Genomic DNA, 16,426 nt, shown 5'->3' with positions numbered 1-16,426 from the left:
TACATTTCGTTCGGCGTCAGGAACGGCGTCAAATTACCAAACTTAGATGTTCCCGTAATCGTGCAAGTTTGGTTAGAACTTGTACGTTGCCTTCGTCTTCCGGCACTATTCCAGAATGATTCCAGGTAGGATTCCGAGCTTCTGGAAGAGCGATGTTACATTCCCAAATTCCAAAGCCTGCTAACACGAGGAGCGATCTCTAGTGCAGATCTATTCCGTTACCGAATAGCTTTCAATGAGTTGGAAAAGTTTGCTCAGTTACAAAATTTCAGTTCGGATTTCCTAAGGAAAACCTTCGATAGTTTATGCGAGTAATCATAATTTTGTTCTCAATAATGTGTGCAATATTGTGATATAAAGTATCTTTTCATTTTTAGTCGTGGCTATTATTAATACAACAAAGGGATCTGATGATTACTTTAGAGTTAAGAAATATCACTTTTTCATGCAAGAAAAAATTAAACTGTCTTCCATCAGTTACCTTTTTTTTTTAAAAAAAAAGCTTTATTTATGTCTACTTCTATAGTCATTGCACATGTTAGGTACGTACTGTACCAGGCATAATCATATTTACCTATACATTATTTTGATAGGCACGGTTCGTGTCTACGTAGCCGTGTTACGATATATGTTAATACGTTAATAGACCTTGTTTGGGAAAATATTATTTTGTCTGCGACGACCATTGTCTACCACGATGTCTGTAGATATAAAAGGGGCCTTAGTGCGTTGAGAACGATGAAATAAAAACGCCAAGTACGAGGTGTTTCAAAATCCCATCCCTTTGCCTTTATTCAAAATTTTTGCAATTATAAAAACTGAGCATAAAGACGAAAGAATGTAATTAAGACTTGGCTATTACTTAGGCATTCCCTTAAGATTTAACGCCTACAAAATTATTATTATAATTTATTACAAAACTTTTGTAGAGCTTTTAGCTGAAAGAATATTTTTAATCTGCCTTTTGTCTCTTAACGTTTTATCTTCGCATTTTCAGATATACATAATTCACTCCGTCGTGCTATGTCCTAAAAGTTAATGCCTGCTATTATTTAGGGTCCTTGTTCAGATGGGCAGAATAATTTAAAAACCTATGTACAACATCTAAAATCGTTCGCCCACCTAGCAGAGTGGAGAAATGGGCATTCATATCCAGCGACTTAATAAAAAAATTTTATAATGTTGTCAAGAAGTAACGTTAGACCTCATATGTATAGTTATTCCTGTCTATAATCCATTAGAGCAGGGTTGCTAATTGTAGAAATTTTTCGTACATAAACAGATGAAATGTCGTTTTTTACCTTTTAAACCCCGTACCCTCCCGGAAAGACGGTATATAGACAGAGAAATCTTTGAAATGTGTAAGTATCAACTAAAAAAAATCATCACCATCTTCCTTTATAACAAAATCTCGTACATATTTGTACGCGGCAGGTAGTGTCCTCGTACTTCGTAGGAAAGACCACAAATCTCGTATTTGTACGAGAATTTTCGTACAGTTAGCAACGCTGCATCCACGTAACGAAAAAGTTCTGACAACTTTGCAACTAAGTTGTTTTAGTGCTTAATCAACTCACATAGAGTTCTAGGCATCGAGACTAAGCAATACATAAATTAAACATAATAATATTCTACTTCACATCTCACGCCAGGCAACAAGAGGCTCGCCGTTTGGGAAACGCCTTCGTAACCGCGTGTAAATATTTGACATGGAAACAAGGTCGGCCGTGTGTATAATTACAGGCCGGCCGCGGTTTGTGCAAATATTGCGAATTGCACGTGCAGTATTTAGGATTGGCGCGCGAACGTTCCGCGCTACGCTGATGGCTCGGCGGTTTGAAACTCGGCCTCTACGACTGCTGGTCCTGGGCTCGAATCCCAAATTTTTTGGAGGAATGTGCTTATTATAAATTAATTAGTACACACACGCAGATAAGTATTAATAGCCTAATTTGGTTAGATTTTTTTTCATGCTTTTGATTTTCTAAGCTTTGCGCGTCACTTATGCCTATTTGTGTATACGATAAAAAATATCACGAGTTTTAACAGTGAAGAGTAACCACATCTGGCAAGGAAACATATTTACATTAGTACATACTAAAACTTCTTTAAAAAATCTCTAAATTATATTAAGTCTACAAATCCGCACTTTGATTATTATCAACTAAGGCCTCTATCGTGTAAATAAGATTTGCTGGACTAAGGGCTCTTAAGGTTCTTCTAGCCTAAGACCTAAACCCTCTCACTCTGGGACCTATAATCTGTATAGAGATTGATGATATTCCTACCTACCAACGCCGTATGGCGCACTCTCGAATTCAAATCGGTTTTATTGAGCCACTAAAATTCGCATACACATCGTATAAGATTATATTATCGGTTAACAGTGCGACTGACCTTGAATTAAGCGGTATTTTTATCCCAAAAATTTTGGCTGTCACGACTGGGATGGTAATTTTCAATTTCAAAATTGGAATGGTAATTCCCAGTTGTGTACAAGGATAATATACAATACAATATAATACAACAATTAATTGCCGGTAATTACCTACTCATTAACTTAATCATTAATTTAGATATGTGTTTTCGGTGTTTGTCTTTGTGTACTTGTGTGAGGTAATAGAGGCGAATTATTCTTTTTTGTTAAAAATAACAACAACGAAGCCTAAAAATCTTCTGAATCGACATTTTGCAATATGCCAAAATTGTAGGTAAACTTATACATACGAGTTATGGCAATAACATCACTACGAAGAAAATATCGACTAAATAATTTTTAATAACGCTAGATACACACATGCTCGTACAGCACTTTACACTAGAACCAAAATAAATCGGCAAAAAAAAAACCCGCTTCAAAAATTCAAATGACAGTTTTAAATGTAGACCCACAAAAAAGCTGGCAAATTAAATCTAAAAAAAAAGTGAACAATCGTTTCGCAAACTGGCTACAGAGACACCAACCAGCTGTGGTCCATTTCACTTTCTCCTTACGTCTGTTCTGAAATATTATATGCTGCGTGGCGCCAATTCGTGATGCCAAGACGCTTGAAAGCATAGGTTTTACGTATTTCCACTACGCCCGTACGTCACGGGTCGTCCGATGTACGTAAGTGTTAGGTTGTAGTAGACACGCCACTTTTAGCGTCGGTGTTTCGCGTTTTAGCGATTGCATTATTGTTGTATTACGTTTTGCCGACTTGGTGAGTTAGGCCGTGGTATTGCAAACGCGCGTTTTAACGACTGAATGAATACTGTATCGGGTTTTTCACACTCAGTGAAACGAAGAATGAAACAATTTTGACACTCAACGCAGCAGGACTCGAGCACTCCGTACCACCACGCGAGGTAGTTGTATTTAAAAATGTGTTATTTCATCCTTTCGGACTCGTTACAGAGTACTCGATTCTCGCTCTTAAAGAATTCATCCAAATGAATTATTTAAAACTTTTGGGTTTGCACTATAATAACAACAAGTTTGAAACTTCTCAACTATTACTGTGGTACAGCAAGAACAACATACGTTGAACAAACACCCTTATGAAGACCCTTTGATTACCTACAGGTAGTCGAATAAAAAATGTTTAACGATTTATTATTTAAAGATACAGCTTATTAAAGTTAGGACCGAAGGGCCACCCAGACCGTGTAATAGGGTTATTTTTTATAAACTTCATAAATATACGAGACTACAAACCTATAACCTGTAACCTACACCTTAGATATTCTTATACGAATACCTACACTACATACAAGGAAAATATTTGTTACATATCACGGTATCACATAATCAACTTCGATGAATATTCGTTTATCATCTTATACAACATTACATACACGTGTGGGGGATTATCAATGTATGCGCATGTTTCAAGGTAATGTCAAATATAATATGACGAGCCGCGTGGCACGGCGGTTGCCATACCTACGTGATACGCAAACGGTTCCCGGTTCAATTCTAATCAGTCGGAAAGCTAAATAAATTAAGATATTCAGTATTTTCAGTTGTCAACTGCAATAAACTAGTTCGCTCTAACTATGATTGCTGCTCATGAATAAAAGTCCTATCTTACTAATATTTATTGAAATGTAGAAATGTAATAAAAGTATTATAATTCACAAATATAAATTATTACTTAAATTATTACTACGCTTTTATTAGCTTGACCTGTATGTATGTATGTAACGAAATCTTAGAACTCGATTTTTACCTACTTTGGTCGGTCCGAGTAATTTAAAACTTTAAGAAGAATTATCAAGAACCGATGACAATACACGATTTTAATAATTTTGTCCCGTTCTCCCCATCAGAATTGTCAGGATTAACGATTTTCCTTATGCGACTTTAGCGTGGTTTGTAGATTTTAAACTATAATTATTTTTCTTAAATTAAAACCTAAGATACTCTTCATAACATTAGCTCACTATCAGTGGTAGTCCCGTCAAAATCTGTGCAGCACTTTCAATAAAAATTGTCGTCTTTTTTTGGTAAACCAAGTAAATATACATATATTTTCAAATGCATTTAGTTAAAAGCTGTATTTCCACATTACAAACAGACACTTCAATTTTATTTCTATGTACATAGATATAGATAAAACCGTTATATTAATACGTCGTTCGTTTGGTTCAGTGGCGTAACTTCGCTATGGTTTTGTATGTTAATGACCACTGGTCTGGGCTGATGGCTTGTGAAATTGAATAAGTGACCCCTAGACGGTTTTAGTCATCGTGTTAATATATTCAGATCTACTAATCTGCTTTAAATAAACGCCAGTAGACCGTAAATGGCTCTAATTTTAGTATTTTATACCCATACAACAGAAATTTACAAAGCTACCGGTATTTTTCCTGTCTGTCTGTCATAGATCTCTATCTTGTACCGTTATAGATAGGAACTTGATATTTTTACAGAGTTCGAACATATTACTAGGTCCAATATAACAACATTTTTTTGCAAATGGGAGTCCCCACATAAGAAACCAGTAATTTTCGGTGTTCTATGTACCTATTGAATCTTTTCAATTCCCACAATGCCCACAGTTCACAAATTTTCACTTCTATAGCTGCTATTATAACAAGGATTAAAAATTAAAATGATACGGCACCGTCAATTTTTGTACATAATGCAAGCAGCTCAATAATGAACATGCTGCCATCTAATGAACAAATCATTGCCATCTTGCCTTGTATAACCGAAGACAAATTTGGTAAGATTCTTTGATACTTGAGTTTTATCAGATACGTTGCTGCCCGCATACCAGATCGCAGCAGCTTTCTGCTATGAGCAAAAAGAGATTGATGGTGGTATCCTCGCAGTTGATCCATAAGGGTTTTTACTGATTTAAGGATTTTGGGATTTGACACGGATATTGCTTAGATTTTGTTTATCTATCTTTAACTAATCTCCAAATCGAATATGTAATGAAGATAAATTTTATCGCATTATGTATTTAATATTTATATTTTATACAACTATCTTCAAAAACGAGCAGCTTTGACAGAATAATTGATAAAAATAATTATAACTGAAGGGTGTTTTTGATCTTTTGTTTTTACTAAGGCATTTTCGTTCCTATAAATATAGGAATATCTATACAATCTACACATGCCTATTTAGGTAAGAGTAGATTGTATAGATTTGGCCACATAATCTGATGTAACCACGCGTTCATCGTGTGCTATCAACTATTATAACCAAATATAGATATTATATTAATTTATCATATGCAATTATGAAAATAATAATTACATATATGCAAATTTTCGTAAAACTTTGCCGTTGTGCAATATAGACTTTGAAATTAGACCAACATGTCTGGCTTGGCTTTCTTAGTCTTTATCTTGTTTTGACGCAATATCTATTCTATATATTCAAATCGATTTAACTAATGAGAAGATTCATTAATTTACTACCTTCCTAAGTTTTAAGTCGGAAATATTTATACTATCCGCGTAAACATTCATAAAATGAAACAAAATAAATCGAACTGTTTAATTTTATAACTGCAACTATTTACAAAATATTTGTAAAAAAATCATTATAGGCGACGCGAGGGAAAGCTTTGTTAGTCTATTTTTGTTACAAAATTACGTTTATTACAGGGTGGTGTAGGCTTATTGCCTGTTAAGCTGTTAAACAGCTTTGAATCGTCGTAATTACGAGATAATTAAATAATACACGCGCGGCACGATAGCGTCACCATTATGATTGTTCAAACGCGAATCGTGCGCTCCTACTTCACCAGTCAACGTAGGGATCCTACTGTTTAGTATAAAACACCTTATACTAGTACTAATATAGCGGCTATGGATTTAACCGTACAACTAAGGATCGCTTGGAGCATACTCCATCATGTTGTATCATTGATGATGTTCCACATATATTCGGATAGTCATATATTTTTACACCACGTATAGAGAGCCCGACAAGGTTTAACGACTGTTATCTACGAGTGAAAATCGGGACCGACGCGACGGCATATAAGATTCGTTTATATCTATCTACATACATTGAGCGTCTCAAACAAAATAGATTTTAATACAATAATATTGACAGGCACGGACCGTCTCTGTGCGGCCGTATGATAGGCATCATATGTGTATTAACACATTATACAGAACATAATGATCGTGACTGCCACGATCGTTGTCGGACACGGTCAATGTCTGTTCACATACAAATGGACCTTAATGCATCCTTAACGAGAATTTTTGAATTCGGATAAAAACCGGAACGCTGCAAAGTTAACGGTCCCTTTTCAGTACGTAAATATAATAAAAAAACATCACTAACCGACACCCATTGAAGATATTACTTTAAGGATATTATGATAACACATATGACTTTACTTAGGAAACATTTCCGCTTCCTACAGTTATAAAGATAGGTCACTTGCAGATATCCTTGTGCAAATGATAACGCAACTATCATTAAATATTTGCTACGCTAATTGAAAAGGCAGTATCATTGCTGCGTAGTGATAACTATTAACCTCAGACTGAAAGTCTAAGGTTCAAATCCGGGGCTTATTTTTTTAAATATCCCTTGGTGTATTGACTATTAATTATTACTTGGTAAATGGTAAAAAAAATATTAAAAACCTACATGTCTGCGAAATCATGGGACATGGAGCTCTTTAAAAGCGGGCTCTCCACCACTCTGCTATGTATTAGCGACCCCTCTGGTGTAGCAAATAAGCATGGACGACGGTGACAACTTTTCATTGCGTAGAGGAGATTATCGTCAAGTACATATAAGTAAAATCCATAAAGTTTTATTGTATAAAATTACATCCAAATTTGACAAGCCTGAGGGAATATGGAAAAAATATTTATTCCTAGTAGTGGGATATTGATATATGTATTTGCATTTGATTAAACATATAAGAACATGACGTATGACTTAAGTACATGTGGTAAGTCTGAAAGGGGATGTGAATCTACACCCTAAGGGTGGCGGATCGCGTGTGGTCAGATGCCGTGCGGTAAACCTCAAAGAACAGATGTAGGTATTTATAATTATGTAACCTATATAAAGACGTAGATATCCATTTTATATAATGTTTATTTATATACAAACAGTAAGACTTCCGACTGAGTGTTTCCTACGTTACATACATATATATACGTTACGTTGTTACGTATGTATTCCTTTTAATCAAATACATTCCTGTACCTAAAGCGTCCTAAACTTGAATCTTTATAAAAAGTCATAGTAAAAAAAAATTCTATGATGAAAAATCATGCATAATTTACGTAATAAATAAGTTAATAGAATTTCCTGATATATTTTAATAGGCAAATGCAACTCGCCGTAACCGTATCAACGTATTAATAAATGTATGCTTTTGTATTACTTTTTTTCAATTAAGATTTCATTTACATTTTCATACCTAAGATGGCAAATCGAATGTACCTATAAATTCCTAATGTAACACGGTATTTTAAATGGACATCTTGAAAATAAAACGCAGGCAATAAAACTCAAATTTACACATTTCCTATTGTGTCCGCGAATAAACTAAACTTGTACCGTTATTATGAACAAACTCAACGGATTGTTGTACTATTGTATTGAATTTATCGCATCCAGATTTGTAGTATTTATTAATAAGTTACTATCTATACAAATAAATCAAATCATTGTTTCATTGCATTTAACAAATAGAATCGCAAAAACCAAAGTGATGAAAAGCAAATAATAATTAAATTTTACTAGCTGACCCGGCAAACGTTGTGTTGCCGTATAAATAAAAAAATGTTAAGGGTGAACAACCCTTATCACTTAGGGGTATAAAATATTGATAGTAGCCGATACTCAGACCTACAGAATATGCATATAAAATTTGGTGATAATCGTTAAAGCCGTTTCGGAGGAGTACGGTAACTAACATTGTGACACGAGAATTTTATATATAAGATACCTATATCAATAATTAAAATGCTTGTCTGCATTCCGTATGTTCGTTCAGGCTATTGTCCGAAATGGCTGGACTGTTTATCACGGGACTTTTATTGGTGAAATTTACTTTTTTGTGCCAACGAAGTAGGTCGATTTTATCATCCATTTTTTTTGTTTAAATTGTTGGGAGTATATAAAATCGGTTGTATGTATGGACATGGTATTTAATCGCGGGTGAAGCCGTAGGGCACAGCTAGTGAGGTATAAATATAGATCCGTCGTAGACGAACCATCTGAATAGACTCCTATTAGTAATAATATGATAACCCAGAGTTTATCAGAGGTTCGTATCATAAGCACGTGCCTCTGATATTTCTAAATGTGTGTATCGGAAATTGATAATCACTAGTATCAACGAATGAAGGACATCGTCACTAGGAAACCTACATGCCTGCTAGTTCTCTATAATCTTTTCAAATGTGTGTAAAGTCTACCAAGAGATTCGAGTCCAGCAGTGGGTCAGTAAGAAGCTGATGACCAGGTAATCCTTCAACGTATATCTGGACATTTAAGTGATAGGAAAGCTCAATTAGGAATAAAATATAATAATAATTGTAAGCGCGGATTTACATATTATGATTCATTTGACAGATGTGATGTTAGAAAGTCTGCCTCCCCTTAGGAGTCAATTTATTTAGTTACTCGTCCCATGAGCTCGGTTAACCTATGCGCAGTACCTACTGCATACAGTTTTACATAATTTTACATTTAATTCATTTTGTTTTATCTTTTTGTTTTTAAAGGTGGTAGAACCCTTTGTGGTTCGACTCCGGCGGCACCACCGCCACACCTATTTCTACCTAATAACAGCAGTGTTAAGCGCTGCTGTGTTCCGGTTTGAAGGGTGTGGTAAGGGAGACAGACTTTTCCGAGGCGTTCCAGCTTAGTCCTCAGGGGTAGCGGCGCATCTGTGGCCGACCTCAGGTAGCAATATCTAATCCTATCTGGGGTTGATTACAGATGTCCATGGGCGGCAGTAGCCACTTACCATCAGGTGGACTGCATGCTCGTCTGCTACTCTTATATTATAAAAAAAAAAAAAAAAAAAAAAAAGAATGATGTACAGGTCAGCAGACATAGGCATGATTGTGATAAATGTATGAATAATCCAGTGTTCTTGATTGAATTGCAAAAGTGCACATCTGGGATTCAAACCCATATTTCCCGTAACAGACTATCACCGCTCACATTGCACCAATTAAAATCCGTACAAAGCTCTGTATATAAAGTTATTTGGCGTTCTCAAAAAGATACACTTCCACATAATCCTAAGTCCGTGGTATCTGCTCACCATTCTTCGTTTCTCGTTAATTAAAAGCTCGAATGGCTGTCATGTGCTCGGACGGTGAATGGGGGTCGTGCAGAGCGCTAATTGGGTCATGTTTTGACAAATGCATTCTTTTTAATTAAGAGTTGTCGCGTTCCTTTTAGGCTTGGAACTCATTTTTCCTAAATAAAGGCGAACAGGCAGCCGGAAAGCTGACACGGGTTAGTCATTAACCCATTCTGTTTTCCACTAAGTCAGATAGAGGCGTGGTGGAGTATGCTCCAAGCCTTCTTTAGTTGTATGGAGAGATCTATGTTCAGTGCTTGGACATAATTCTTTACAAATCTTAGGGCTTATGAATAATAATTTGAAATCCATGCCACAATGCGGGCGGTGCCGCTCGCGGTGCCCCTGATTCCGAGTCACACAAAAATATCCTGTCAGGAACGCGAACCTGCAGTAGCACTGCAACGTCAACCCGTCAGTAACCACGGCTAATCGGTTCTTAAATTACGTGCCATTTACCGTCCGGATTTTAAGTTAACATTCCAAGTTTGAAAATAAATTTATTGTTCAGTAAAGTTTTTATGTTCGTTGTGTGCCCACAAACGGATAGGAATCCTAGCAGAAGTAATGGTGCGGTTTAGTGTTGCACTTTGAATTTCGCGCACTGCAGTGGTGCACTTTGGTAATGGATTTGCGGCTTTTAAACGAATGTCTTTTTTTAATGACTACAAATTTGGCGAAATAAATCAGCCTGCATTTTTGCCGACACAAAAATTTAACCGCGTTTATCCAAATATTTGGTAAAACATTTTTAATCGAAATCCGATATTTCGCTAAGGGAATATAAAACGAAATGCTACATCTATTTTACTTTATCTTCGTAAATTCAGTATACTACAATATTCTCCAGCAACCCCCAGATTTCGTAGATCCACTCAAATCGTCAAAATTCCAACTATAAAGTAACAGAAAAAATAACCGTTTTACCAAACTGAAAAGAAATAAAAATAAAATGTTGTAAAATAGGCACAAGTAGTTCGCAAAGAGGACATTTACACCAGCGGTTAATTCGCCAGACAAGTCCTACGCAACGATTGCGACACGATCGTCGTTTGCGCGTACGCGAAGAGACTTTAAATTAAGTGGCGATTTTACACGCTATTCGACTGATGTATTTAAAAATGACGGTTTCTGTTTTCTATACTCTACCCCTGACTAGGATTTCCTGTGTAGGATTCCCTAGTGACCGCAAATCTGATCGTCCTCGTCATAATCTGTAAGGCTTTTTGGTTAATCCGAGCTGTCCTAAAACTGACCTAGAGTCTCTTTTCAAGCAACTCATAATTAATATCCAATAGATATGCATTTATCATCGAAAAATCCGAGGAGCCCGCTGTAATTCGAATTTTAGTCCCCTCGATTGACGCCCAAATATTAAACTACTGCTATATAACACTTCTTGAGTAAATGTCACCGTCTTTCCACACCCTTCAAGCTAGAAGATAGCAGCTTAACACGACTATATAATAGTATTATGGCAGTTATTTCAAAATTTTACGACGGTATCACGGGAGTCGTGGTCTCGGGGTCACTGGGTGTCTATTTAGAGTCCATAAATGCCACGGTGGTTATTTATGACAGCTTAGTACCAGCCGGGGGTATGTAATGTTTGTATCTGTCATAAATTTCCTTAATCATGTCGAACATGACTGCGCTTTGATTACAATGTTGTCGTATCTCGAAATCCTGAGAAAATAGTAAATCTCTTGATTTTAAGATAACATGTAAACATGATTACCGAAAATCTGTTTGACAGCAGTGGCACTAATATCATAGCAATTTTTGCTTTAAAATTTTAATATTGAGACTGGTGTGATCTTACACGAACAACTATTGGAGACTTTGCGAGAACACACTGCAGTGGGGCTGGTAAATGGTCGCTAGCACCTTTGGAGCCCTAAGGTCGGCCACAGAAGCGTTACTGCTGATGACTACTGAGTTAGACCACAGTTTCGCGGGTGGTCAGGTCGAATTCGGTGGCACCACACCTATCTCTTCATTCCCGTTTACTACGTCAATCTTATAGAAAAAATAAGATAGTAATAGGTGTATACGATGTAGATATGAATTATAAATATACCTATTAGTATGATAACGTGACAAAGATCATGCAACACCGAGCCAAGAATATACTGAACAAGTAAGAAAACAATACAGTGCAATTACAATACAAAAGGTACACAAAGAAATGCATACCACATTTTACGCGTTTTTCAATTTATACTGTAGGTACATAATTTAATAACAATACACTTTTGTGTATATTGTTATTATGTTATTTTTTGTTTAACGCTGGCGAAGAGCCAGCATTGTCCCACTGTTGGGCAGAAATCGCTCCTCCCTTTATTTAGGTAAGGTTTTTAAGGTAATTTCGCAAGTTTAGTTTCTTTACTTTTCACTCCTTCACACTGCAAACAAACTGTTTGTCACGACCGGGTTCGATTCCTGGACAAGCGGACGTAGAAATATCGAAAGGAAATTAAACTTTGGGTCTGAGTATTTGTATAAAAATCATAATCGGAGACAATTATTTATTTTCTATGACAAAAAAAAAACGTAAACGCTAATATCTCCATTGATTTAAAAAAACGTACCCAAAACACGCGGTTTTGGGTACGTTTTTTTTTAATCAACAATCGTAAGAATGTCAATAAATAAATATTGCAATAGTGTCAAGGTTTTATTTAACTTATGATGTAATTGTAAATTAATATAAATTGTGCAATAATTTCATATTGACAACTCACGAGGCTTAATGGTTGCCAATGTCATAAAACGTGTGTTCCGGGTTCGATTCGATGGTCAGGCAAGTAATTAAGTGACGAATTGTATTGATCACCTGTCTGCGGAGGGTAATGTATTTCAAGCGTATATATGTATGTCTCATTCATTGGCACGGCATATAGCCCAAACAGCTTTACATTGACATTTTAGTCCATTGAAATGTTACAATATAAGGACCGAATATTGCATTTTTTGCTTATAAGTTCATTATTTTTAAACTTGACGTTAAGCTTTTATTGACCCCCCACACATGTCCCAAAAATAAAAATGCGTCCTCTAAAAAATTTAAAGCCCATGTAACATTTCAATGGACTATTTTATGCAGTCGGGTTATTAGTTTGTATATAATAATTATATTTACCTTCTTTGTGATCAAACTCACGCGCAACACCTACTTATCATACGAGACAATTCAGCAAAGGATTACCGCGCCGTACCATTGAAAGTGTTATACTGTTGGACCATGCGAGGTGCAACAACCCAGTGCAATCCAATTACACAAAGACGATCGGTGAGTCACGCTATCATCGGACAAAAACGGATTATCTAGGCCCTAAGCCGCTTTAAGGTGTATACGCAATGGCGTTCACCACTCGAGGCAACAAATCGACCACATATGACCAAAATGTCTTATATAACATGTAAACTCATTATTTCTGAAAGACTATTTTATATAATAAAAGGTTCAATAACAACTCCATTATTTATTTTCTCTGACAATCCATTCTATTATATACATTTTATTCTCTAAAAACATATAATATCCTTCTTTCTTTTTATAGTTTCCCGCTACATCGCTACTCACCAGCAATTAAATAGACTCTTATTAACATAAATTAACTAAAAAGTATTGTAATGAAAATATACCCTTACACACAGAACAAGTGGAAACTACTGGAACAAAATAGTCATACCTTATTTGTTAATGAAGAAATAATAATTGGTAAGCGTGATGTGATTGAACGACGAGAAGTACGTATATAAAAGTCTAAAAAGCTTTTCTCAAAATAATATTTACTTCTTTTAAAATATCAAATGCTAACTATGACTTCATGAAGAGTTTCACTAATGAAGAAACACTTCGTTATAAATATTTTTCTTACAAGAATCTTCCGAAAGAGATATAAGAGCTGTAGAACGTCTACAGTCGAACCACAAAGAGATCTACCACCTGTAACATATTACATTGTTTCTAAGAACGTTCAGAAGGGGAGGACCGTGATGAACGTCAGTGAGCAGCAACCCTAACACTACATTAGTGTACACTGCACTAATCCCACGTCTGCGAGCTAATACCCACCCCCGCCGGTGTGAACATATTGTACACTTTCTGTTAAGTTCTTAAAGAAACGGTACAAAGTCATATTATTCAAGCTATATATCAAGCTATCCATTTCAAAAAGCAAAAAAAAAAACTAAAAGTGTATACCAAGAATAGATAACCTCTTTCCTTTGGGAAGTCGGTTAAAAAACCTTTTCTTTTCAAAAATGTAGCCTGCTTAATGAAAACTTAACACTGACTGATAGGCAGATAATAACGACCTTATCTAGCAACTCTATCTATCAGCTCTAAGAAAAGTTTTTCCATGATTCATCCCTTACATTAGCGATAAAAACATCTAATGTAATAATTATAATCCTTTGATCCCTGTAACGTTGCCAAAAGTAAACCTATAAAACGAGACTTGACTATCTCGATGCAACTATCACTTAACGGAAACCCGTGCCCAGCAATGGGACAGTAATAGATTGACGATGATAAAGCTACAATCACTGTACCTACACATCAAGTTCGAACGGTAACGTGCAATACATAATAATGACTCACCCCGTCCGACCTAAATATCGGGTGATGCTCAAGGCACGAATAACATTATGGAAGAATCTACATTACACTTTAATTAATTTCCATACATAATATTGCATTTCATGAATACATTTAACGCACAAAGCTTATGCTTCATTCGTTGTGAGCGAAATTTAACATATTTCAGTTTTGTTCGTGTTAAAAACTGACTTCTCAGTATTAACAATATTTACAAAGTCAAATGTAGAGTAGTCAAAGAAAGAGTAAAGCAAAGTTCAGGTAAGCGGTCGGCAACCTTTTGTCAACACGGGCCACATAGTAACTACATGAAACATGAGGGTTGCATTCGGAAGCAAACAGAAAATTGGCAAAACAGAAAAAAAACTAAATTCTAGGGCCACAAGAGGAGGTTCTAGGAACCAATGGGACGCAAGATGGTCCCGACTCACGGGTTGCCGATTGGTGGTTAGTGGAATGAATTCAGGATTTGCAATCATACAATTGTATGGCTCGTTATCCAGCTTAGCCATTGTGATGGATGATGACCCAAGCCAATTCGAAAGAAGACACGTGCCTGCCCTGTGCCTACACGTGCCTCAAATCGCATGACACTAAACAGAATTCTTCGTAATCTGGAAAAACCCCCATGCACGATAAAAAACACTGCATCGCAATTCCATGTAATTTATTTCGATGTATTTTAAAAATTCTTTGTCGTGTCACATTTGTCACATCACCCACCCATACCATATCCCACCTGAATGATGCATGAATGAGAACAGGTTTAACATATTCCCGTTTCATTGGTATTCATCATGTAAATCCGATCTGATGCAACAACTGGTAACAGTTTTGTAAAAGAAACGCGGGAGTGTGTCGTAGATAGCTCGACCCAGCCAAGATTGCATAATGTGACTCACCCTTCGTGACCTAACGATGAATCAGTGTACAATGTACGAAGTACAACTTTGGGGTGAATTTTCCGGTTGAAAGTAGTGACGAGTGGTCTTTAATTCGGCCACTCACACTGGGAGTCCGGTTTTAGATTTTTTATAGGAAATAAGTAATACTTTGTCGTGTCAATATGTTTTTAAGTTATGTGCGAATTATAAATTATAATTAATTTACTTTGACAGTGAAGGGAATTGCATGACAAACAGGTATCTAAAAATATATTATCAAAGGTGTGCGATATCTACCAATAGGCAATTTTTCAGAGCTTTGAACTATACCCTAAACCTAATCAAACCCTTAAAACTCTATGTATCCTACATATGCTCTGAAGTGTAACAGAAACGAGTTGATAACGATTTTCCGGCAGCATTTAATCTGATGAGACATCGAATAACTCCTTTGCAATACGTATAACTCTACAATACTGGATGCTGTCAATGTACGTGAGGCAATATAACGTCAAGCTGTCGAAACTAAATTCAAGTAGCGGGTGCTATCTTGTCATTGACATACGCTGAGTTTTGTGAGGCGATTACACCGTGCAGTAGGCGGAGTTCCGCCATGCAGGCAGTTGCGACCACAGAAAAAAATTAAAGATGGTAGGATTCTCCGAGGGATCACAGGCCCACCTATCTATAATTAAAAATCTGTGCTTTACTTACGCAAACCTTTCCGACACAGTCCTTAAAACTAGGGGAGCTGTGGCCGAATTCGGGTAGAACTTGTATCCCACTCAGAGTTGAGTAGCAAATGCGCATGCAGTCCATCTGATGGTAAGTGGCTACCGTCGCCCAATCAACCCCAGATAAGATTAGATTCCTATCTGAGGTCAGCCACAGAACCGACGCTACCCTTGAGGACTAGCTGCTCGGACTCTTACGGCTTAACGGGTTAAAGCAAAGGGTTCTACCTCCTTGTATACTCAATGTTGTTTCTATCACAAAAATATACTTGTGGGTAAAATATCATCTGGTACAGATTTGATTGGCTTAGTTGTAGTTTTGCCCGGCCATGAACTCGTGACATACGAGCGTACAATGCGCGAATTGAACTACAAAACGCAGGGTAAGATTGCAGATAATCT

The 16,426-nt window shown here is 36.3% G+C and overlaps 1 protein-coding gene across 3 annotated transcripts in view; it reads right to left on the bottom strand.

The window, feature by feature from the left end:
* Pten (phosphatase and tensin-like protein) overlaps positions 1 to 16,426 on the bottom strand; it is a 77,884-nt gene that overhangs the window by 41,470 nt on the left and 19,988 nt on the right. The window lies entirely within an intron of this gene.

The sequence above is a fragment of the Epargyreus clarus genome, unplaced genomic scaffold, assembly GCF_041222505.1.
Source record: "Epargyreus clarus isolate Ecla_fem2 unplaced genomic scaffold, WU_Ecla_fem_2.2 ptg000027l, whole genome shotgun sequence".
Classification (NCBI taxonomy): Eukaryota; Metazoa; Arthropoda; class Insecta; order Lepidoptera; family Hesperiidae; genus Epargyreus; species Epargyreus clarus.
Note: the sequence above shows the minus strand (reverse complement) of the source record. Positions and strands in the feature narration are given on the sequence as shown.